Below are 23,589 nucleotides of genomic sequence, written 5' to 3'. Positions count from 1 at the left end.
TTCGATGTACAGTGCAACCTCGTGCGTTGTTTAAGGACGAGACTGCAGAATGGATGGCACAACCTGGTCAATATCCTATGCGAGAAGTTCCTCCGGTATGGATGCCAGGTGATCCTGCTGCTAACCCTCCTGTTCCAGGCCGTTTCCAGAGAGTGTGGATACACCTCCCTTGGAAACGATCGGAAGTTTTACAAGTGAAGCAATCTTTGCCCGATCCCCGTAAGAATCCTGCAGGTTATTATATGGAGCTGTCCCAATTGGTGGATGCTACTGTTATGAACCTAGCCGATATTGATATGTTGTTTGGCAATGTGGTGCCTCAGCCGATTTGGGCAAAAATTCGTGACGAGAATCACGCAGCCGAGTTAGGCGGTGATTGGGCTGCCCTTACGGCGGCAGATGCCCAGCAGGTCGGTGGGGCTAAACCTGAACAGCTTATTGTGGCTTTGCCTCAGAGGATAATTACCCTCATGAAAACGCTTATGCCAGCGATGCGCGTCAATTGGGACAAATTATCAGCATGCAAGCAAAAGAGGGATGAAAGCGTTTCTGATTTCTTTACGAGATTCGAGGAAGCGTTTGTTTATCATAGTGGTCAGGACATGGGATCTGAGGGTGGTCAGCGGCTGTTTGTTGATAAGTTTGTATCGAACTTGCTGCCCGACCTTAGCAACAAGTTGAAGAATTCTGAGAGTTCGTGGGCTGTTTCTACCACTGCCCAAATATTGGCTACGGCCCAATATTATGAAAACAGAGAAAAAGAGGAAAGTGAGCGTGCAGATAAGAAAACGAAGGATCTTAAAACTAAGGTCTTATTGCAGCAAGCCTATCCTCCGCGTTCGCATTTCAGTGATACACAACAGCAAAATAGATCACAATCACAGTTCTCCAGATCGCAGACGCGAAATGCTTCCCCCGCACCTCGTTTTGTGCTGGGATATAATCAATGCGCATATTGTCGTGGGGAGGGCCATCTGAAGTTTGATTGTCCGGTTCTCCGTGATAGGAACAATGGTGTGTCGGCTCGAGGAGGACGTAGTGGCCCTCAACAGGCTTCCCGTGGTAGAGGTCGTGGAGTTACCCAGAATCAGGCCGAACGCTTTGCAACGTCTTCGGACTCGCAAAATTGTTTCGATAGGCGCGAACCATCGTCCGGTCGGTCTGCACAGTATCATGTGGATGACTGTTATGTTGAGTGTGATGTTGATACGGATGGTATCTACTAGGACAGCCATAGACAAAGGAAGGGAGAAGTATCAGTTCCGGTTGATCAGAGAGGGCCTTATGTTGCAGTAGCCACTTTGGGCGTCGTTGAGCCTTTTCTGTTGGACACTGGTGCAGCAAAAAGTTCCATCATGCATTCGAAACTCCCTGGCGCGCCTTTGTCTGGCTTAACGAATGTTTCCGTTGGATTTTCTGGCGCCCCCGTTAGCAATCCAGTTTCTAGCCCTTTGCCCCTTACAATTGGGTCTCATGAGCTAGAAGCTCCTTTGATTTTGACTACTGGTTGTGGTGAGAATCTTTTGGGTCTGGATTTGTTGAAAAGGTTACATGCGACTTTGTACTGTTCTCCTACGGGTGTGGAGCTTACGTTGGGTAAGAGCGTGATTTCCCCTATGTATTTATCGATCGACAAGCTCCCACCAGAATTGAGATCTCTTCCGGACTCCTTGTGGGCGACAGGTCCCAATGACGTGGGCCTGTTGGATATACCACCTTATGTTGTCCAACTGAAAGTTGGTGCGCGTTTGCCACGCATACCCCAGTATCGTATTTCCCTTGATGGTGAAAGGGCACTATTAGCGATCATTTACGACTTGATCGGTAAAGATGTTATTGAGGAGACACGGGGTAATGTGTGCAATAGTCCCGTGTTGCCTATTCTGAAACGAACGGATCCCTCCAAGCCTCCTGTGTACCGTCTAGTTATCGACTTACGGGAGGTGAATAAGGTCGTTGTTCCGCAGTTTCCTGTGGTGCCAGACATTACAGCTTTACTGACTCTGATTCCAGCCACTGCGTCATGGTTCTCGGTCATCGATCTGAAGAATGCGTTCTTTAGCATTCCGATTGCTGAAGAAAGCAGAGACTTGTTCGGTTTCTCATTAGGTGGTCGCAGCTTCAGATTCAAACGCGCACCACAGGGCTACTGTGAGAGTCCATCAATCTACAGCCAAGCTCTTAAGAGCCAACTTGATGCGTTTGTGTTACCGGCTGGTGCAGCCTTGATTCAGTACGTTGACGATCTGTTGATCGCTGCTGACACCGAACAGCTTTGTAGGACTGCTACAGTGTCACTGTTACAGCATCTTTGTGACTTACATCATAAAGTGTCACCTTCCAAACTGCAATATTGTTGTCAAGAAGTAACCTATCTAGGTCACTTATTGTCAAAGGCGGGAAGAAGGTTGACCCCTGAAAGAATTGCAGCAATTGCTCGAATGTCTGTGCCAACAACTCAGAGAGATGTGCGTGCCTTTCTAGGTATCACGTCATACTGCAGACAGTGGATCCCGAACTTTTCACTGTTAGCGAAGCCATTGGTAGCTCTCACGTGCAAGGACGTTTCGACTCCTTTGCCTTGGACGGAGGAATGTCAGAAAAGTTTTTCTGAATTACGTGATTCATTGTGTTCGGCTCCTGTGTTAGGTACTCCTGATTACAGTAAGCCTTTCACATTATACGTCCATGAGAGGGACGGTTGTGCGTTGAGTGTTTTAACGCAACAATTTGGTGATAAACAGCGTCCGTGTGCATATTTTTCCTCGACCTTAGACCCGGTAGCTAGAGCGTTGCCGAGTTGCTTGAGGGCGACAGCGGCAGCGGCGGCGTCTATTCGACAGTCCGCAGGCCTGGTCATGGATAATATGCTCATAGTAATGGTTCCGCATGCAGTTGATACGCTCTTGAATCGGACAAAGACTCAACATCTGACGAGTGCAAGGTTGTCTGGGTACGAGCTGACCCTTTTGGCAAGTCATATACAGATTAAACGTTGTAATGTACTGAATCCGGCGACATTGTTGCCGATTAATATGGAATCAGATGATGTGCTGCCACATGATTGTTATTTACGGACTGAGGAAGAAACAAAAGGTCGTGTGGACCTGAAAAACACTCCCTTGGCAGATCCCGATGGTACTTTGTATGTGGATGGTTCTTGCTTCAAATTGCCGAATGGCGATGTGACGACTGCGTATGCTGTAGTGACGTTGAGCACGGTTGTGGAAACTGCGAGATTGAATCAGAATTCCGCACAAGCGGCAGAGTTAATTGCATTGACAAGAGCGTGTGTTTTGTCGAAGGGAAAGCGAGTGAATGTGTTTACTGACAGTCAGTACGCATTTGGTGTTGCGCATAATTTTGGAAGATTGTGGAGAGAAAGAGGATTTATGACATCGCATGGTACGAAGATCCAACACGGGCAGCTTGTGAATGATCTTTTGGATGCACTTACATTGCCTAAACAAGTGGCGATCGTTAAATGTAGTGCACATCGGAAAGTGACGGATGATGTTGGTCGTGGTAATGCGTTTGCGGATGAGATTGCTAAGGAAACGGCTAAGAATCTTGCGACTCGAATGTATGCCACGAGTTCAGTGAGGTGGCCGACGGAGACTGGTATGTGTGAGAATACTGTTGAGAGTGTGAAAGCAATTCAGAACGAAGCTACTGAAGCTGAAAAGACCAAGTGGGAAGAAAGTACAGGAAAATTGGATATGCATGGATGTTGGGTTGACCTGACGGAATGTCAGAGGTGGATGTTACCAGATGCGTATGTATTAGCTGTTGTGACGATGGCTCATGGGTTGTCACATATTAGTGCGAAAGGAATATGTAAGTTCTTGTCCCCTGTATGGAGGAATGAGGGTATTGCTAAGTGTGCCGAAAGAGTGGTTAAGAATTGTATGGTGTGTTTGATGCACAATCCCGGAAAAGGTACCCCCACTCCGCCTGGTCATTTCGCTCCTCCTGCTTGTCCCTTTGAGGTTATCCAGTTGGATTTTATCCATATGGAGAGATGCAATAACCTGAAGTATGTTTTGGTTGTGGTTTGCGCGTTCTCCAGATGGATTGAGGCCTATCCTCTTAAGGATAATACTGCCCTGTCCACAGCAAAAATCCTGCTGAAGGAGTACTTTCCTAGGTACGGAATGCCACGGATTGTGTGGTCGGATAATGGAAGCGAGTTTGTGGGAAGTGTGATGCAGAGTGTGTGTAAGGGCCTTGGAATTCGGCAGAAATTCCACAGTGCTAATCATCCTCAGGCAGCGGGTTTGGTTGAAGGGTACAATGGTACCCTGAAGCTGAAACTCGCTAAGATTCAAGCTACGACTGGTCTGTCATGGCCTGATGCCTTGCCTCTGGCTCTCCTATCGACCAGAGCAACCGTACACTCTCGAGTAGGGCTTAGCCCATATGAGATTGTGTTCGGTCGCCCTGCGAATATTTGGGGAGTCCCGAGGCCTAGGGCTTTTGATAGTCTTGAGTATCCAATGTTGATTGATTATCTGCATGATTTGACCACTAAACTACGGTTAATCCATCAACAGGTCTTTGAAGCTCTACCGGCGCAGACAGAGGGTTCTGGACACCAGCTCCGGCCAGGGGACTGGGTGGTTACCCGAAATTTTGGTCGGAAACGTAACTTGGAGCCAAGATTCGTTGGACCCTTTCAAGTTTTGTTGACGACGAGGACAGCGGTTCGACTGGAGGGCCGGAAAAACTGGGTCCATGCCAGCCACACAAAGAAGGTACCGATCCCTTTACCAACTGACGGTTGGGTGAGGACTGGGATTTCGGCCACAGAAACTGAGACTCCTTTGCACTTTGTGCCGTTTAGTGACGCTCAACTTGTGGATGAGGATTCGTCACTGCCAAACCCATATGTGGAGTCATCAGTAGCAGAAAACCCAAGGTCTGACTCGTTGTCCACTTCATCGAATCCTGTTGCGCCAGCTGAACAATTGTTTGTAGAGCAAACTCGACCTGGAAGAAATCGATACTTTCTTCGTTCAAGGACTAATAAAAATTAATAGTACGGTGGTTTTTGACGTTACGAATATTATGGACAATTACATCCTTTCTTTTTGAGTTTTTATGTGCCTTTCCACTGCTAAGAGATTTGTAATAAATTTGAAAGTTTCGAGGAAACCTCTCCATCCGGGTTACCGTAGGGCCGTGCGGGTACTTCTTTCTGTTTAGCAGGTTTCTGACGCTAGGTCGGTTACTTTTGTCGATCTCTGGGAACTCCTGGGGATTGATAATCGCTATTCAGAACGAAGTGCGTCAAGTACGTCACGGACGGTTTGTAGAGGATGGCATTCTCTAAGCTGTTGGAAGAAGAAAGGGTGTCGGCACAGAGATTAGAGTTATGGAGGGTTGTACGAACAAAATGTTTTTTGTTTCAGGTGTTTCTACTGTTTCTGACTTTATCTGTGCTATTGGTGGGTGGAGTGTATTTTGGAGTATCGTTGTTCTTGCCTTCTGTTTCGCCTACCTTTTCTCCTAACCTAAGTTCCCTCACCACTGTCTCCCCACATTCCTTTCATCCTTTGCCTCAGCATGAGCAGGTTAGACGTGCGGAATTCATGAATAATTCCTTTGTTCAACTTCTACATCAGCATCAGTTGGTGGTGAATACTACCAATTGTTGGGTATGTGGTTTAATGCCACACACTATGGATAGGGGTATTCCGTATTTGGTCCTTCCTTACAGCTCCCAGGGTTCAGCTCGAGCATTCCAAACTATGTTCCGTAGTGCACTAGATTCCTACCCTAGTCGAGAGCCACGGTCTGTCAATTTTGGTCCTGGGCCGTACCACAAGCCTTTGGCGATAGCCATAGCAGATCTGGATAGAGATGTTTTTGATGCATCACTCATTCCAGATGAAGAAGTGCAGGCCTATAAGGATCTGAGTGAGACTGAGTATAGTACGTCAGTGGGTGATAGACAGCTTAAGAGCTCGTCCCCGATATGGATTGTACCGCACCTTGGTAATTTCTGCTTGAAAGGTTTGGGTCGAAATCCGAGAGCACAACTTGGGAACAGTGCTTGCACTGATACGTATGTTCTACCCATGCTCTCCTCCCCTGTTTTTCTGACTGCTAAGGGCACCTATTTTGTATGTTATGAACGCGCATATACCTGGTTACCCCGCGACTTTTCGGGTACCTGTTATATTGCGAATCTTTTACCTCCGACTTTCACAGTTGCTTCAGACTACCACAGAACTAGAGTCGTGAGAGGCGTTATTAGCAAAGAGGACACTGCTGGTCAAGAAGCAGGAGACTTCTTTAAAGGTTTCTTGCCGTTTTGGGGACCTATGGTTAATAGTAGGAACCTAAGACAGTTGACCCGTGTAGTTGAGTCGACTGCTAATATTACTGCAAATGCCCTTGGTAATCTAACAGCTGAACTACAGGCGGATAGACTCATGACGTTGCAGAACCGTATGGTTCTAGACGTTGTTCTTGCAGATAGAGGGGGTGTGTGTAAAATTATCCATTCGAGTTGTTGCATTTTTATTCCTGACAATGCTCCAACTGTATACCAAGCCATCTCGAAGTTGCACAAGATTTCCGAGTCCATACACGTGGACGAAGGTAATTGGACGCTCCTAGGATGGTTGTGGGGCCTAATGTCAACCTGGGGTTGGAAGATTCTAATGATCGTAGGGGCTGTTGTAACGTTTCTGTTCAAGTGTTGTCTTTGTGTACAGTGTGGTCCTGCCTTATGTGGCCTATGTGCTGCGACGTGTATAAGGCGGCCATCTGTTACCAAGGAGACATTGATGAATAGGATGATGTTCCAGCAGCAGCTGAACGATCTGATGAATATTGACATAGATTCAGATCTTGACTAGTGCTTGCCTACATGAGGGCAAAAGGAGGGTCTGAGGTTCCGTATGACACGGGACCGCAGTTTTGAGTGGTAACGAATATGGATGAGTTTGGTATCTACGAACCGCAAATGACGAGTATAATGGGTGTACGCAGTTTCGCTATGCAGCCACGTATGGTTCGTCTCATTTTTGGGTTCGTTCATCTGGACCCTCGGGTTCCATTTTAGATACAGCATCCATTTTGTTTCTTGCCCTCAGGTAGCCAGCGAACGGGCTTCTTGTCCGCTCCGTGACCCTGGGACTCTCAAGCTTACACGAAGGACACGTGTTTCTTTGAGGTGACTTTTACGATGAGGGAAACGACACGACTAAGGCAGATGGCCCCGCTCGAGGCTCATCTTGCCGCGCCGGTCTATTGTTTCAGCCATGCATACATTAGACATGAGGTCTTTGACCCCTCTATCAAGTTTCCTTTATTGCCCCCAACACTCTTTTCTAACCTGTTGTGCATCCTTGTCCTTTCCTTGCATCTGTTTTTCGTCCTTCCTCTTAATGTGTTTATGGTTAGGATGGAATGTGTTTATTGCGGAGGAAATATGTTTTTACAGTTGGGAACCGGCAAGACTGTCGTAATTATGTTCCGGCCTCCTGAGACATGAACGCGACCCTTTTGAAGTTTATTGTGGGAACTGAGTTGTAACCTTTGTTCGCCATACTGCGCTATGGCAAAAACCTGTATAAAAGGACCGACCCACTTCTACGAATTTGAAGCAGTCTCCGAGAACCTACACGTTGTGTACTTCTTGTGACCTCTGTATCCCTGCAGTAAATAAACGCTGATCTCTGACGTCGCTGGAAGTGTTCCGTGTCTCTGTGTTTAGTACGCCAGAACAGGTAACCCACGAAGGTTTCAGGTGTTGTTCCCTGGCACCGCTGGGTCTTAAGAATAACCCAGTCCTTCAGGAGGTTCGGCGGGGCCGGGGGCTTGGGCTGTATGTACCAGGTTTCGGTGGTGCGGGGGCACGGAGGGCCATTCTATGAGGCCGGGTCCAACACGCGTCCCCCCAGCTGAAAGCCGGAGAGAACTGCCCATCAGCTTGGGGAGTTCTCTTCGCTGAGGCGGAAGAACCGGGAGAGGCCGTCAGCATTGGCGTGGTCCGTACCAGGGCGGTGTTCCACGGTGAAATCCATCCCCTGGAGGGAGATTGACCACCGCAGTAGCTTGGGGTTTTCTCCTCGCATCTGCATGAGCCAACGTAAGGGCCGATGGTCAGTTTGGACTCTGAAATGGGTGCCAAACAGGTAGGGTCGTAGCTTTTTGAGTGCCCAGACCACGGCAAAGGCTTCGCGCTCTATGGTGCTCCATCTTTGTTCTCGGGGCAACAGCCGCCGACTGAGGAAGGCGACGGGCTGGTCTAGGCCTTGGTCATTTACTTGGGACAGGACGGCCCCAATGCCATGCTCGGAGGCATCGGTTTGGACTATGAACTCCTTGGCGTAGTCGGGAGCCTGGAGGACGGGGGCAGTACACATGGCCCTTTTTAGGGCATCGAAAGCTTCCTGGCAGGCAGCCGTCCACTGCACTTTCTTTGGCTGTTTTTTAGACGTGAGTTCTGTGAGAGGGCCGACAAGGCTGCCATACCCCCGAATGAATCTTCGGTAGTAGCCCGTGAGTCCCAGAAAGGCTCGGACCTCCGTCTGGGTGATGGGTGGTTCCCAGGCCAGGATGGCGTCGATCTTTGGCTGTAGCGGGGCGACCTGGCCACTCCCGACCTGGTGCCCCAAGTAGACCACGGATCCTTGCCCGATCTGGCACTTGCTGGCTTTTACTGTGAGGCCTGCCTGGCGCAGGGCGATTAGCACCCTTCGGAGGTGCTGGAGGTGCTCACTCCACTCTGAACTGAAGACAGCGATGTCGTCCAGGTATGCCGCGCTGAACTGTTCTAGCCCGGCCAGGACTCTATTCACCAGTCGCTGGAAAGTGGCCGGGGCATTTTTCATCCCGAAGGGCATTACGCGGAAGCGGTAGTGCCCATCGGGGGTGGAGAAAGCGGACCGCTCTTTGGCCCCTTCGGTGAGCGCAATCTGCCAGTATCCGCAGGTGAGGTCGAATGTGCTGAGGAACCGGGCTGCCCCTAGTCGGTCAATGAGTTCGTCGGCTCGTGGAATGGGGTGGGCATCGGCTCGGGTAACGTCATTGAGCCCCCGGTAGTCCACGCAGAATCGGAGCTCGGGGGCGACACCGGGGGCCGCTGCCTTCGGGACCAGGACCACGGGGCTGGCCCAGGGACTGTCAGAGGGCTCGATCACCCCCAGGGTCAACATCTTCGAGACTTCCGCTTGAATGCAGGACCGGACCCGGTCAGGAACCCGATAGGCTCGGTGTCTCACCGGCGGGCTGTCCCCGGTGTCCACATCATGAACACACCAGTTGGTGACCCGGGGGGTCAGGGAGAAGAGGTCAGAAAATTGTCTTAGGAGCTGGCGGCAGTCCGCTTGTTGCTGGGCTGTGAGGGCTGGGGAGAGGTTCACTCCTTCCACGGAGCCATCCTGCTCCTTGATACACAGGAGGTCCGGGAGGGGATCCGACTCATCTTCGGCCCCGTCATCGGTGGCCAGCAGGAGGCTCAGTTCTGTCCGCTGGAAGTGAGGCTTGAGGCGGTTCACGTGCAGGACCCGGAGGGGATCCCGAGGTGACTGGACGTCCACCAAGTAGGTGACTTGGCTCTTCTTCTCGACCACTTTGTAGGGCCCAGTCCATCGGTCCTGGAGAGCGCCAGGCTTCACGGGGGCCATGACCCACACCTGCTGGCCCGGCTGGAACTCGACCAGAGTAGCATTCTGGTCGTACCAGCGCTTCATTTCTTCTTGACTCGCCCCCAGGTTGGCCTCGGCCAGTTCTCGGAACCTCCTGGTCTGGTTCCGGAGGGCCAGGACATATTGGAACACATCTCGGGGGGTGGTCTGGGGTGCTGCCTCCCACCCTTCCTTAACTAAACTGAGGGGACCTCGGACGGGGTGCCCATAGAGTAATTCAAACGGGCTGAACCCTAAGGACTTCTGGGGGACCTCCCGGTAAGCGAACAAGAGGCAGGGGAGCAGGACGTCCCACTTACGCCGGAGGGGCTCTTCCAGGCCAGCGATCATCCCTTTCAAAGTCCTATTAAACCTCTCTACTAGGCCGTTCCCTTGGGGATGGTACGGGGTGGTGAACTTATAGGACACCCCACATTGTTGCCACAGGGACGTCATATACCTGGATATAAAATTAGTGCCGCGATCGCTCACGACCTCGCGGGGGAAACCCACCCTGGAGAAGATCCCCATCAGGGCCCGGCCCACCACGGGGGCCGTAATGGTGCGTAGGGGAATAGCCTCTGGGTAGCGGGTGGCGTGGTCCACTAGGACCAAGATGAAACGGTGACCTTGGGAGGTGGGGGGGTCCAGTGGCCCCACGATGTCGATCCCGACTCGTTCGAAGGGGGTACTGACGACCGGGAAGGGTTGGAGGGGAGCCTTGCGCTTCCCCCCACTCTTCCCACTGGCTTGGCACGTAGGGCAGGACTTGCAGTGGGCCTCTACCGCTGCTTTCATCTTAGGCCAATAAAAATGGGTCACGAGACGGCTGTAGGTCTTGTCCTGACCCAGGTGACCGGCGAGGGGGACATCGTGGGCTAAGCCCAGGAGGAAATCCCGGAAGCGGAGAGGTACCACCAGTACCCCTCCGGATCCCAGCTCCACTGATTTCTGCTCACTATACAGGACGTTATTCTCCCAATAGATTCGGTGCGTTCCGGTCTGGTCACCTGCGGCTTGGCCCTCGGCCTGGCGCCGCAGCCCGACCAGGGAAGGACAGGTGGCTTGTTCCTGGCAAAATTCTTCTCGGGTGGGCCCGCCCTCGTGGCGCCAATGGGCCAACTCGGGTAGATCCCCCAACTCGGGGACCGGGGCGGGGTCGGATGGTGCGGGTTCGTCGCTGGAGACGGACCCTTCCGATGGGGGAACGGGAGGACCCTCGGCGGGGACGGTGCTGGCTACTTCGACCGGGGCGCTCTCGATTTCTCTCCGGGGAGTGAGTCGGGCTGTCATAGATCGGGTGGTGGCACACACCCACTCGGGGAGTCCCATCATTCCTAGGTGGGCCTTGCGCTCTACGTGCTTCCAGGGAGAACTCTCCAGGTCGTTCCCTAAGAGGCAGTCGACCGGCTGGGAGGTTCTTACGGCCACCTTGAGTTTACCTATCACCCCTCCCCACTCAAATGGCACCAGGGCCACCTGACACATACTTTCCCTATTGTCTGCAGATATCACGGGGCAAAAGACATTGGGGAGGATCTGCTCCTCGGGAACTAGGTGCCTGAGGACACCGGTGATACTGGCCCCGGTGTCCCGCAGGGCCTCTACCTGGTGGCCATTGATCTTGACGAGCTGCCCATATTTCTGTGTGTTGGACGGTAGGAGGCTACCAGGGATCATTTCCCTATCTCCCAGGGATACTAGGGCCATCGCGGCTGGTTCCCACTCCTCGGCTTCCTCAACCTCCTCCCCTAGGGCCACGTTGGCTATCTGTCTCGCAGGGGTGACTTGGGTGGCCATGGGGCACTCTGGGTCATTGGCGTAGTGCCCGGGTTTCTGGCAGCAGAAACATGTGACGGTCACCCGGTGTCCCCGTCTCCCAGGGGGCCCTGTTACTAGTGGGGGGGCGCCGGGAAAGGTGGAGGTGGTGTCTTCGGGGGGCTAGGCTGGGACTCCCTCGGCCCTCCCTGGTTCCCTCCCCCTCTCTGGCGGGGTGGTCCCTGACTGGTTCGGGGGTACTCTCCTACCATGCCCCGGGAGACCCGGGTGTTGGTCCAGCGGTCGGCCTCCACGGCCAGCTTCCGGGGATCTGTGAGCTTGCTATCCAGCAGATGTTGACGTAGCTCTACGAAGCAGTTCGCAGCCAGATGTTCCCATAACATGAGGTCAGTGAGTTCGGCAAGGGTGGTGACTTTGCTGCCCTTGACCCACCCATCGAAGGCCCGACTAAAAAAGTTTACATACTCCACCCAGGTGGTGCCCGGGATCTTCCTGCAGTCCCGGAACCGTTGGCGGTACATTTCTGGGGTGAGGCCGTATCTTGTGAGGAGAGCCTCTTTCATGTGGCTGTAGGAGGTCTGCAGGGAGAGGGGTAGGTCGAGCAGGGTGTCCCTTCCTTCGCTCAGAAACCGTCCCCACAACCCCGCCCCCCAGTCCTTCTGTGGAATCCGATGGGAGGTCATGGCGACCTCGTAGGCCCGAAACCATTGCTGAATGTCATCGTTTTTATAATATTCTTTGACCACATCCTTGGGGATGTGGACCTTCTGTTCCGCTGGGGGGGCCGTCTCTCGGTTCCCCGAGGGCCTCCCGTCCTCATTTCGGGCCTTGAGCTCGAGTTCCTTTAAGCTCCGTTCGTGCTCCAGTTGGAGCTTTCTTCCTTCGTGCTCCCGTTGGAGCTTCTTTTCTTCCAGTTCGCCTTGTACACGCATTTGCTCTACTGCTAGCTTCTTCTCCGCTAACTTCAATTCGCCCTCGATTTTGAGTTTGGCTAACTCGAGTTCATGACTGCGGCTTCTCTCTCTGTCCGCGAGCTCTTCCGGGGATAGGCCCCCGTCTGGTACGATGCCTCGCACCTGATTGCTACTGCTTTCACTTTGGGGGGGTTCGGCTTCGTCGGGGCGCTCCCCCGTGCCTTCCGGGCGGGAGGCCCCGGTCTCCACCCAAGTTTTCAGTGCTTTCTGCAAGTCTTCCTTAGTGTTGAGGCCAGTGGTAGCGATTTTAAGTTCTTTGCAAAATTGTTTTAGCTCTTTGTGTGTGTATTCTTCCAGATGCTCCACCTGGAACACTCTGTTGGCGTTGGTTTCTGCGGAGCTCGTGGCGCTTCCTTCTGCCATCTTTGTTGGTCGTGCGTCCGTCGTTTACTGTACGATCTCTAGGTGATGGGCCCGAATCCCGTCGCTTGCCACCAATGTTAGACGGCGACCTCAGAGGAACCCGGAAAGGGGTCCTGACTACCCTGAGACCCACCCTCAAAGTATCGTAGCCGGGCACTGGCGGGAGATTCCCCAGGGGGAGGACTCTCGCAACTAGGATCGTACTTCTGGCACCACACGACACAGAGGGACCACACTGGGTATTCTCAGAACAAGTTTTATCAAACAGGTATCACTGCAAATATGTACAAGGTGAGCACGGGCTCAAGAGTCTCGGAAAGGTAGGGGGTAGCGGGACTGTCTCTGGTAACGGTTCAAAGGAGGGACGTACCCGGCGCACAGCTCACAATCCTCGAGCTGGGGGGTAGGCTGGTTGTCGTGGGGTCCGGCGGGACCGGTGGAGTCTGTGGAAGCCGCGAGTCACTCAGCGGGCTCAGGTACAAGTTCGGAGGTCTTACGATCTTCAGGGAGCCGCGAGTCACTCAGCAGGGCTCAGGTACAAGTTCGGAGGGCTTACGATCTTCAGGGAGCCGCGAGTCACTCAGCAGGGCTCAGGTACAAGTTCGGAGGTCTTACGATCTTCAGGGAGCCGCGAGTCACTCAGCAGGGCTCAGGTACAAGTTCGGAGGTCTTACGATCTTCAGGGAGCCGCGAGTCACTCAGCAGGGCTCAGGTGAGTTCCAGTTCCAGGAGCCGCGACCACGTCAGCAGGCTCTCGTTGTTCCAGCGTCAAATCTGCCGGACAGCCCCAGAGCACCCCTTGTTATAGTTCGACCCCTCTTTGATGTCCGGAGTCTGAGCAGGCAGGGGTCTTGTCACCTGGGGGTCGCTTGTCGGGATTTCCTGCTATAGTCTTTTGATTCTTTCAGGGCCGGGTCGGGAGGAGTCCCAGACACCCAGCAGGCGTGGAGCCAGCCCTCAGGGAGGCCGGAGGGCCGATCGAAACCCATCGTCCCGGGGGAGTCCAGAGGTGCGATAGAAACTGCTCCTCCCTCTCTCATCCCCTGGAAGCGGGATGTCCTCCAGCCGGAGTGGCGCCTCTATGCCCGGGTCGCGCTGGGGCCGGGCGGCCATCTTGGTGCATGAAGTGGGCACGCGGGCCTCGGGTGGCCGAAAGGGGAGAGGCCAGGGACGGGGATGTCCGGGTCGGTGCGTGTGTCCTGGTGGGGAGGTTCGGCGGGGCCGGGGGCTTGGGCTGTATGTACCAGGTTTCGGTGGTGCGGGGGCACGGAGGGCCATTCTATGAGGCCGGGTCCAACACCCAGCAATGGTTTTTACGAGGGTTGCAGAGGGGCATATCTCACGCATATCTCAGCACCCTGCCTTGTAGGATTAGCAAGGCCTGCTTGAGGGGTGACCAATGAGACTACATGTGTTGTACATAGGTGGGATACAGGGTACCTGTATCCCGTAAGGGGGTGCAAGCACCACCTTACTCAGACTACAGTAGTGGTCTGGTGGTGTCATTTGGCATGGCTGTCCCAGGGTGGCACAATAAGTGCTGCAGCCCTGGTAGGCCTCTGAGGGACCCATGCCCTGGGTACCTAGGGTACCATCTACAAGGGCTGACAGGGTATCCTCAATATCCAATTGGGTTGTACCTAGGGTACTCACATCAGTTTAGAGAAGAAGCAGATAGGCTTGAGTCCTGGATAGCAGGGCCACAGCCTGGCTAGAGTCATAAAACAGTCAAAACATCAGAAAAAAGTTGGGGGCAACTATGCAGTCGATGCCACTCTCCTACATAACCCCCCCCCCCCCCCAACGCAGGGACATTAAACTAACCTTGACCAGTTGAGTCTTCATGTTCTAAGTGGAAATATCTGGAGAGGCCATCTGCATTGGCATGGTTGCTCCCAGGTCTATGTTCCACTGTAAAGTCCATCCCCTGTAGGGAAATGGACCACCTGAGTAGTTTGGGGTTTTCACCCTTCATCTGTTTTAGTCATAGGAGGGGCTTATGGTCTGTTTGAACAAGGAAGTGAGTGCCAAACAAGTATGGCCTCAGGGTCTACAAGGCCCAGACCACAGCAAATGCCTCCCTCTCTATAGCTGACCAACGTTTCTCTCTGGGGGTCAACCTTCTGCTAATAAAAGCTACTGGTTGATCCTGGCCCTCTTCTTTCAGTTGTGATAATACAGCACCTACCCCCACCTCAGAAGCATCAGTTTGAACTATGAATTCTTTGGAGTAGTTGGGGCTTTGGAGCACTGGAGCAGAGCACATAGCCTGTTTTAGGTCATCAAAAGCTTTCTGACAGCTGACAGTCCACTGAACCTTTTTGGGCATCCTCTTAGAGGTTAGGTCATTCAAGGGGGTCACAATGGATCCATATTCCTTTACAAACCTTCTATAATAACCAGTCAGGCCCAAGAAAGGTCGGACCTGAGTCTGGGTGGTTGGAGCAACCCAGTCCATGATGGTCTGGATTTTGCTCTGAAGTGGTTGAACCTGGCCTCCACCTACAATGCGACCCAGGTACACACCCTGACTCTGCCCTATCTGGCACTTAGTAGCCTTGATAGTGAGCCCTGCCTTTTGCATGGCTTCCAAAACTTTCCTCAGGTGGATCAGGTGATCCTCCTAGGTGGAGCTGAAGACAGCAATATCATCTAGATATGCTGCACTAAAGTCTTCCAGGCCTGAGAGGACTTGGTTCACCAACCTTTGAAAAATGGCAGGTGTATTTTTCAAACCAAAGGGCATTACAATAAATTGATAATGCCCACCAGGGGTAGAAAATGCAGTTTTGGCTTTTGCAGACTCGGCTAACCTTATCTGCCAGTAGCCAGCTGTCAGATCAAATGTGCTCAGATACTTGGCTGAGGCCAATCTATCTATGAGCTCATCTGCTCTGGGAATTGGGTGAGCATCAGTCTTAGTGACTGCATTGAGTCCCCTGTAGTCGACACAGAACCTCATCTCTCTTACCATCCTGGGTGTGAGGTTTTGGTACAAGGACTACTGGGCTAGCCCAAGGGCTCTCTGAGGGCTCAATCACTCCTAATTCCAACATCTTTTGGACTTCTGTCCTTATGCAGTCCCTGACATGGTCAGGTTGCCTGTAGATTTTATTTTTGACAGGCAGACTGTCCCCAGTGTCCACTTCATGAGTGCACCAGGGGGTCTGACTTGGAGTCAGCGAAAACATATATCTGTAAGACTGAAGAACTTGTCTACAGTCTGCTTGCTGCTGGTCAGTGAGGCTGCCTGCCAAGGCTACTCCATCAACTGACCCATCGTCAGGGTTGTGAGAGAACAGGTCTGGGAGAGGGTCACTCTCTTCCTCCTGTCCTTCATCCGTTGCCATGAGCAAGCCCATGTCAGCCCTGTCCACATATGCTTTCAGTCTATTAACATGAAGTACCCTGTGGGGACTTCTGGGAGTGCCAAGGTCCACCAAATAGGTGACCTCTCCCTTCTTTTCCAAAATGGTATGGGGCCCACTCCATTTATCTTGGAGAGCTGCTGGGGCCACCGGCTCCAGCACCCATACCTTCTGTCCTGGCTGGTACACCACCAGTAGAGCCTTTTGGTCATGCCAGGCTTTCTGTAATTCCTGACTTGCCTCCAGGTTTTTAGTTGCCTTCTTCATGTACTCGGCCATCCGGGAGCGGAGACCAAGTACATAGTCCACAATATCCTGTTTAGGGGGTTTGAGAGGTTCTTCCCATCCCTCCTTCACTAGACAGAGTGGCCCTCTAACAGGATGGCCAAGCAAAAGTTCAAAGGGGCTATAACCAACCCCCTTTTGTGGCACCTCCCTGTATGCAAAGAGAAGGCAGGGTAGAAGAACATCCCATTTTTGCCTAAACTTTTCTGGGAGCCCTTTGATCATACGCTTTAAGGTCTTGTTGAACCTCTCAACAAGGCCATTGCATTGAGGATGGTAAGGGGTGGTGAACCTATAGTTGACACCACACTTCTTCCACATTGCCTTGAGGTAGCTACTCATAAAGTTTGTACCTCTGTCAGACAATACCTCCTTAGGAAAACCCACCCTGGAAAAGATTCCCAGGAGGGCCCTTGCCACCACAGGGGCTGTGATGGTCCTAAGGGGAATAGCTTCTGGGTATCTGGTGGCATGATCCACTACCACCAGAATGACCTGTGCCCATATGCTGTTGGTGGGTCCAGGGGACCAACTATATCAATCCCCACCCGTTCAAAGGCCACCCCCACCACACCACAGGCAATGGTATCAGGGGGGCCTTTGTGGACTTGCCTGCCTTGCTACTGGCTTGACAGGTAATGCAAGAGCTGCAAAAGCTCTTACAGTCCTCACTCATTTGGGGCCAATGAAAGTGAGGGACAATTCTGTCCCAAGTCTTGTTTTGGCCCAGGTATCCTGCTAAGGGAATATCATGGGCCAGTGTGAGTAGGAAACCCCTAAACTTCTGAGGTGTGACCAACCTCCTGGCTGCACCAGGCTTGGGGTCTCAACACTCAGAGTAAAGGAACCCATCATCCCAATATATCTTATGGGTCCCACTGGCATTCCCTGCAGCCTCAGCAGCAGCTTGCTGTCTGAGGGGTTCAAGAGTGGGGCAGTTGTGCTGCTCCAGGCTCAAGTCTGCCCTAGAAGGTCCCCCTGCCCCCAAGAACTCAACCTGATCAGGATCCAGTTCATCTGGGGCATTTCCTTCCTCAGGAGCTAGATCCTCTTCTGCTAAAAGAGTCTCTACAGACTGTTCCTGGGGGGAAGGCTCTGCCTTACCCCTGCTACTCCTCCTCTTGGAAGGTCCTTGGTCCATTCTTCCAGGATCCAAGGCCTGTTCAGTTCCTGTCAGATTTGCTTTTGACCTTGTCAGGGCAAATACTTCTGCTGGTATACCCAACATTGCTGCATGGGTAGTTAGCTCCACCTCAGCCCATGCTGAGGCCTCCAAATCATTCCCTAGCAAATATTCAACAGGTAGGTCTGCACTCACCACAACCTTCTTTAGGCCAGTTACCCCTCCCCAGGAGAAGTTCACAACTGCTAGAGCATGGTTAGTACTAACGTTGCTTGCATTGGTCACTTGGTAAGTTTCCCCAAGTATGATCTGGCTAGGGTCCACAAGGTCCTTAGTCACCATGGTGTCACTGGCTCCTGTGTCCCTGTAAGCTGATGACTCCCTTCCATTTATTTTAGGCTGTTGCTTGTATTTGCCCAGACCACTGGGACTCACAAATAGGGACAAGTCCCCATCACAAACTAAGACAGCCTGAGTAGGAGTTCTGACTAGGCCAGACTCCTCTCCAGATCCCAGGGTCAACCCTACTATGCCCTTGTTCTGTGTACCACCACCCATAGCTGGACTAGGGGGAACAGGTGCCTTAGGGGCAGGTGTGGTACTTGTGGAGTCGTTGGCCTTATAGCAATCTGAAGTCCAATGGGTTTTCCGTTTACAGACTTTACACCATGGCTTCCTTGGCTGCTTAGCCTTGTTGGACTGGGTATTATCAGATGCTGCTTTTTGGGGGCCTGTTGAAGACTGCTGGTCTTTTCCCTTTTCCCCACCCTTCGAGTTCTTGACATCTTCCTTTTTAGTTGCACCCCCCAAGGGCTGGACCTTCTGCTTAATCCTGGTTCTGACCCATTTGTCTGCCTTCTTTCCCAATTTTTGGGGAGAGGTCAGATCTGAGTCCACCAGGTGCTGATGTAAGAGCTGATTCTGACAATTATTAAGGATCTGCTCCCTCATTATGAGATTATACAATCCTTGGAAATCATTTACTTTACTGCCAGTTAACCAACCTTCCAGTGCCTTGGTAGCACAATCTACAAAGTCTACCCAATCTTGATTCTGTGCTTTCTAGGTGTCTCTGAACTTTAGTCTATACTGATCAGTGGTTAAGCCAAACCCATCTATCAAAGCATCTCTCAAGATATAATAATCATCTGCATCCTCTTCTCTAACAGAGAGGAGCTTGTTTCTTCCTTTGTCTGCAAAGGAGAGCCATACGATTGCTGCCCACTGATCTACTGGGACCCTTTGAACTTTACAGGCCCTTTCAAGTGCAGTGATCCATTTATGGATGTCATACCCTGTCTGATAGGGGGGCACAATCGTATGCAGGTTCCTATTGTCAGGAGCTTTCTCTCTAACTCTAGGGGTATTACTGCCACCAGCGGTCTCTAGACCACATTTCCTTGAAGCTTTTTGAAGCTCCAGGGATTCCCTGTCCAATGCTAACTGTGCTCTCCTGAGCTGTGGGTTAGCCTGCTCAAACTGGATCAGTCTGCATTTCCTCTCTTGGGAGGATTCTCTTCTCTGAGAAGAGGCAGAGGTCCCTTTGGATCTCTCAGAATGGTTGGACCCCACTGAGGGGGATCTGTTCCTTCTGTTTGGATCCACCATTCTCACTTTAGGGATGGAGAGAGTTCCTTCTTGGGCCATCACCTCAATGTTGTGAATGGTTTTGTTCTTCCAGGTCAAGTTCATCTTCCTCTTCCTGGTCCTCATCAGAGTCCACCCCAGGGGTGTCCTCTTCTGGGGGATGCCCACCCAACCTGTCTACCCCATCAGACACTAAAGTCTGCTTAAAGTCTGCTATGAGCAGGATTTCCCTGAGACGTTAAGTATTGGCACCTTTGTTTGTCTTAAGTTGCCTAGTGGTGCACATCTCCCTAAGCTCAGCAAAGGAGAGATTATCATATTTGTCGACTGGGACCCTATGGGGCCCTTCCAGAGCCTTATGGGCTCCTGAACTTAAAGACATTTCTAGTGTAGTGGTACTGGTGTATCTACCTACACTAGGTGTGGCCTACTGAACCCTTTCTTGAGTTGTAGTCAAGGTGTGCTAAACCCTCTACACACAACTCCTAAGTTCAGTAGAACTTATTATATTCTAAGCTTGAATTTATATGTACCTTTAGTACCAAGTGGCTTTCACTTTAGTAATTCAATTTGTTATCTGGTAAAACAATGGCAAGCTTGAATCCAACCGCTGCACACCAATGTGAGAAGTTGGCCTGGCATATGCTGGTCACTAGTTATAGTGGCCACCTTGCACCAGTCCAATTCGACTCTTAAGGTGATAGGTTAAAGACAACCTTTAAAGAAATCTATCCTAGTGGTAGCTGTGGAGAGCAGCCTTCAGGCTAAGTCTTGAAGGAGTGTTAAGCTTATTGTTTTACCATAGATAACCTCTTGAATTACCAAATGAAAGAGTAGTCCACACAGGTATATATATATAAAATATATGTATTTATTCTAAACAGAATCCCACAAGTCTCTTTATGAGGCTAGAGGTAAAGTTACAATTCAAACAAGCATTTATAGATACAATAAATAGCACTGGAATCACAGGGCCCCAGGGGGGGACCAAACCATATATTAAAAAAGTGGTATAAGAACCACGACAATTCTACAGACAATGCCTAGGGCATTTAGGATCGCTGGCCACTTAAGAATCCACCCCAGGTAATGAGGAAGGGGACCCACGGGAGGCGCGTGCAGTGCAAATAGCTGCTATTGGGATCTCTATTAAAGCCTATGGAGAATGTCGCAGTTTGATTTTAAAAGATTAAAGACACTTCTAGCAGGAGTTCAAAGTTAGGAGCTTAGAGTTAAGCTTTGAGGAGCCCACTACCACGAAAGTACCGAGGTACCACTGTTACCTGCCCCAGGGAAGCCGGGTGCATAGGTCGTTTTCGATGTCGGGTCGCGGGCTGATTTTCAATGGGAAAATGTACAAAACTGCTGCTAGCCAAAAGCGTTGATGATGTCGTGAAGAATGAAGTTGTAGATCTTGTAGAGGAGAACCTGAAAGCAGAGGGGACAGAGTCTGGGTCACGGCACAGTGACCAGGGTGCTCCAGGAAAAGAGCCCTTCAATGTCGGGTGCTTCAAGTGGAAAAGGTGTAGCTTGGATCTGCAGCCACGGGCTCCGGGAGGCTTCAAGGAAGGCCAGCTTCTGGAAGGCAACTGTCCCACGAAGGATGAGGGTCACTGCGGTGTTAGTGTCCGGATTGGATCCACTAAGCCGTGGCAACCGCAACCCATGCAAGATGAACAAATCAGCTACTGGTGCAGACCCACGAGGTCTGAGCGAGGTCTCCTTCAAGGAGACTGTAGAGCAGGCCTGGAGCAATCAGGGGAACTCTTAAAAGTAAAGAGTGACCTCTGCTAGGGCCCACAAGTTGAAAGACAAGGGACCGCGGGAGGCAGCAATTTGGAGTGCGTAAAAGGGGGCCCACGGGCCACAGGAGTGGGCTAGGGCGCTGATCTTTGGCACAGTTGCTGCTGAAAGGTTGGCTCAATATTGGGCCAAAGCACAACTTCCCCACTGGTCAGGGTCGTGTGCTACGCAAGAGGTGGCCGGTATCCTGGTGTATTGGGGATCTCGGCACCCACGCGGTCCACGGTGCTCAGACTTGCTGGGCACACTCACTGGCCTCTGGGATGCTAGGAAACCCACCTCAAGGTTGAGAGGAGTCGTCGATGTCCAAAGGAGCAGCAAAGTTTCAACCGGGTCACTTGCAGTGTTTCAGGTGCCTGCCAAGCAGGGGGGTAACTCCTTTACCCCAAGGGAGATTTCTTCAGTCAGCTGGGCAGCAGCTCGTCGAAGGTCAGGTCTGTGAAGTCCAAGATTAATCTGAGGCTCTGGGGACACAGTATTCACCTTTATCCAAGAGATTAGGGGAGGGTCCAGATCAGAACCCACCAATGGGAGTTGAGGCGGGAAAGGGTGGCTACACCCTCTCCGCTTTGTGTGTTTCCCGCCTGGGCGAGGGGCAGGATGCCCCTGAACCGGTTCCAGGCGGTGTATGCAGAATGTAGGCTCTGTAGCAGCCTACGTGCAACTCTGAAAGGCATCCTATGGTGCACCCCCCCAGTTCCAATCCACATAGCCTGCCTGGGAAGATGCTAGCACCTCCCTGCCACTCGCCCCTCTAGCAGGAGGGAACCATGCCCTCATGCCCATGGCTGGACTGGGGGTATGATTCCTACATGTTTGACACCAAACACGATATGGTTCTGTGTAGCCATTCTCAAGTAATCACGCTATCGCGATATACTTATAATGCGGTTAAGAGTATATGGTATGGCTACACTACAAACAACCCAGCAATGGTTTTTACGAGGGTTGCAGAGGGGCCCTACTCAGGTAGGGGTCCCCCCTCACACATATCTCAGCACCCTGCCTTGTAGGGTTAGCAAGGCCTGCCATAGGGGTGACCAATGAGACTACATGTGTTGTACATAGGTGGGATACAGGTACCTGTATCCCTGTAAGGGGGTGCAAGCACCACCTTACCCAGACTACAGTAGTGGTCTGGTGGTGTCATTTGGCATGGCTGTCCCAGGGTGGCATAATAAGTGCTGCAGCCCTGGTAGGCCTCTGAGGGACCCATGCCCTGGGTACCTAGGGTACCATCTACAAGGGCTGACAGGGTATCCTCAGTATCCAATTGGTTTGTACCTAGGGTACTCACATCAGTTTAGAGAGGAAGCAGATAGGCTGGGGTCCTGGATAGCAGGGCCACAGCCTGGCTAGAGTCATAAAACAGTCAAAACATCAGCAAAAAGTTGGGGGCAACTATGCAGTCGATGCCACTCTCCTACACCCCACGATGCCACTTAGGGACCAATGGACCCACGACGTAGGTGACCTGGATGATACAGCGTGGCAGGAGGCATTAGCCTCACCTAGGGAGGTGGGTATACCCTCGAGACTCAAATTGGTACAGCTCAAAATTTTGCACCGAACCTATTACACCAGACATACCATGTTTAAGATAGGTAGAACCTCGCACCCGTATTGTCTTAGGCGCTGTGGGGAGGGGGGTACCTTTTACCATACCATGTGGCAATGTCCGAAGATTAGGGTCTACCGGGCGAAAGTGATGAGGACGATTTCGCAAACAGAGGGGGTGTCCCGATTACCAGAGCCCAAGAGTTGTCTGTTAAATGTATGGGAACCAAATGACCTAACACACGGCGCAAGATTGGGCTACACTGGGGATAATGGTGGCTAAACGCAACATAGCGCAAAAATGGGGGGCGGCGGAAGTACCATCACTCACCGCATGGTGTAAGGATATGGACAAGGCCATGGTGGCAGAGAGAACAGTGTTCATTAACCGTGGCTGCCCCCAGAAGTGGAGTAGGATCTGGGGGGGCGTGGAATAAATTTAGGGGCAACATCTGTGAACCACCAAGAGAACAGGTGGATGAGAGCCTTGACGGGGAACAGTAGGGAGGGAGGAGGATATGCAAGAGGAATGCTGGGTATGATTATGTCATATTGCATCTCAACGTAATGATGTACTGGGAATGTGTTCTGCTGCTTTTCACTCTGTACACATATCATATGGAAGAGTTCTGCCTTGATGATGTTAAGTTTAATAAAATAAAAAGATCTTTAAAAAAAAAATGTGGAAAAACACTAAAGAGATGTCAAGCTATCACGAAACGTGCCGCATGATTTGCGTTTACTTGTGGAATAGTTTAGTGAACTTGCCACATACTTTGCACCTCCAGTGGCCTTAGTTATGGCGGATGAGTGCACTAAGGACTCCGACCTGGTCTTCTGGGAGCTAGTTTAAAGCACCTCACATTTCATTAGTGGATTTCAGGCAGCTGCTTAGTTCTGGCTGCGCCTAGACTCGCACCTGTGCCCGCACTCAGTTATTTGTTAAACTTTAGATGAGATGCAGTGACTCCTGGGTTAAAGTCTCTGGCGCATCACCCACATGTTTTTTTTACATCATCCACCCCTCCACCCTCCTGCTGTTGTAACCCCCCCCCCCTCCACATACACACACATTTATGCAAGCTTCTTCCACCCTTTGGGTTGACCTT

Source organism: Triturus cristatus, chromosome 12 (genome assembly GCF_964204655.1).
Source record: "Triturus cristatus chromosome 12, aTriCri1.1, whole genome shotgun sequence".
NCBI classification, from domain to species: domain Eukaryota; kingdom Metazoa; phylum Chordata; class Amphibia; order Caudata; family Salamandridae; genus Triturus; species Triturus cristatus.
The sequence above is the reverse complement of the archived record's forward strand: the minus strand, read 5'-3'. Positions refer to the sequence as shown.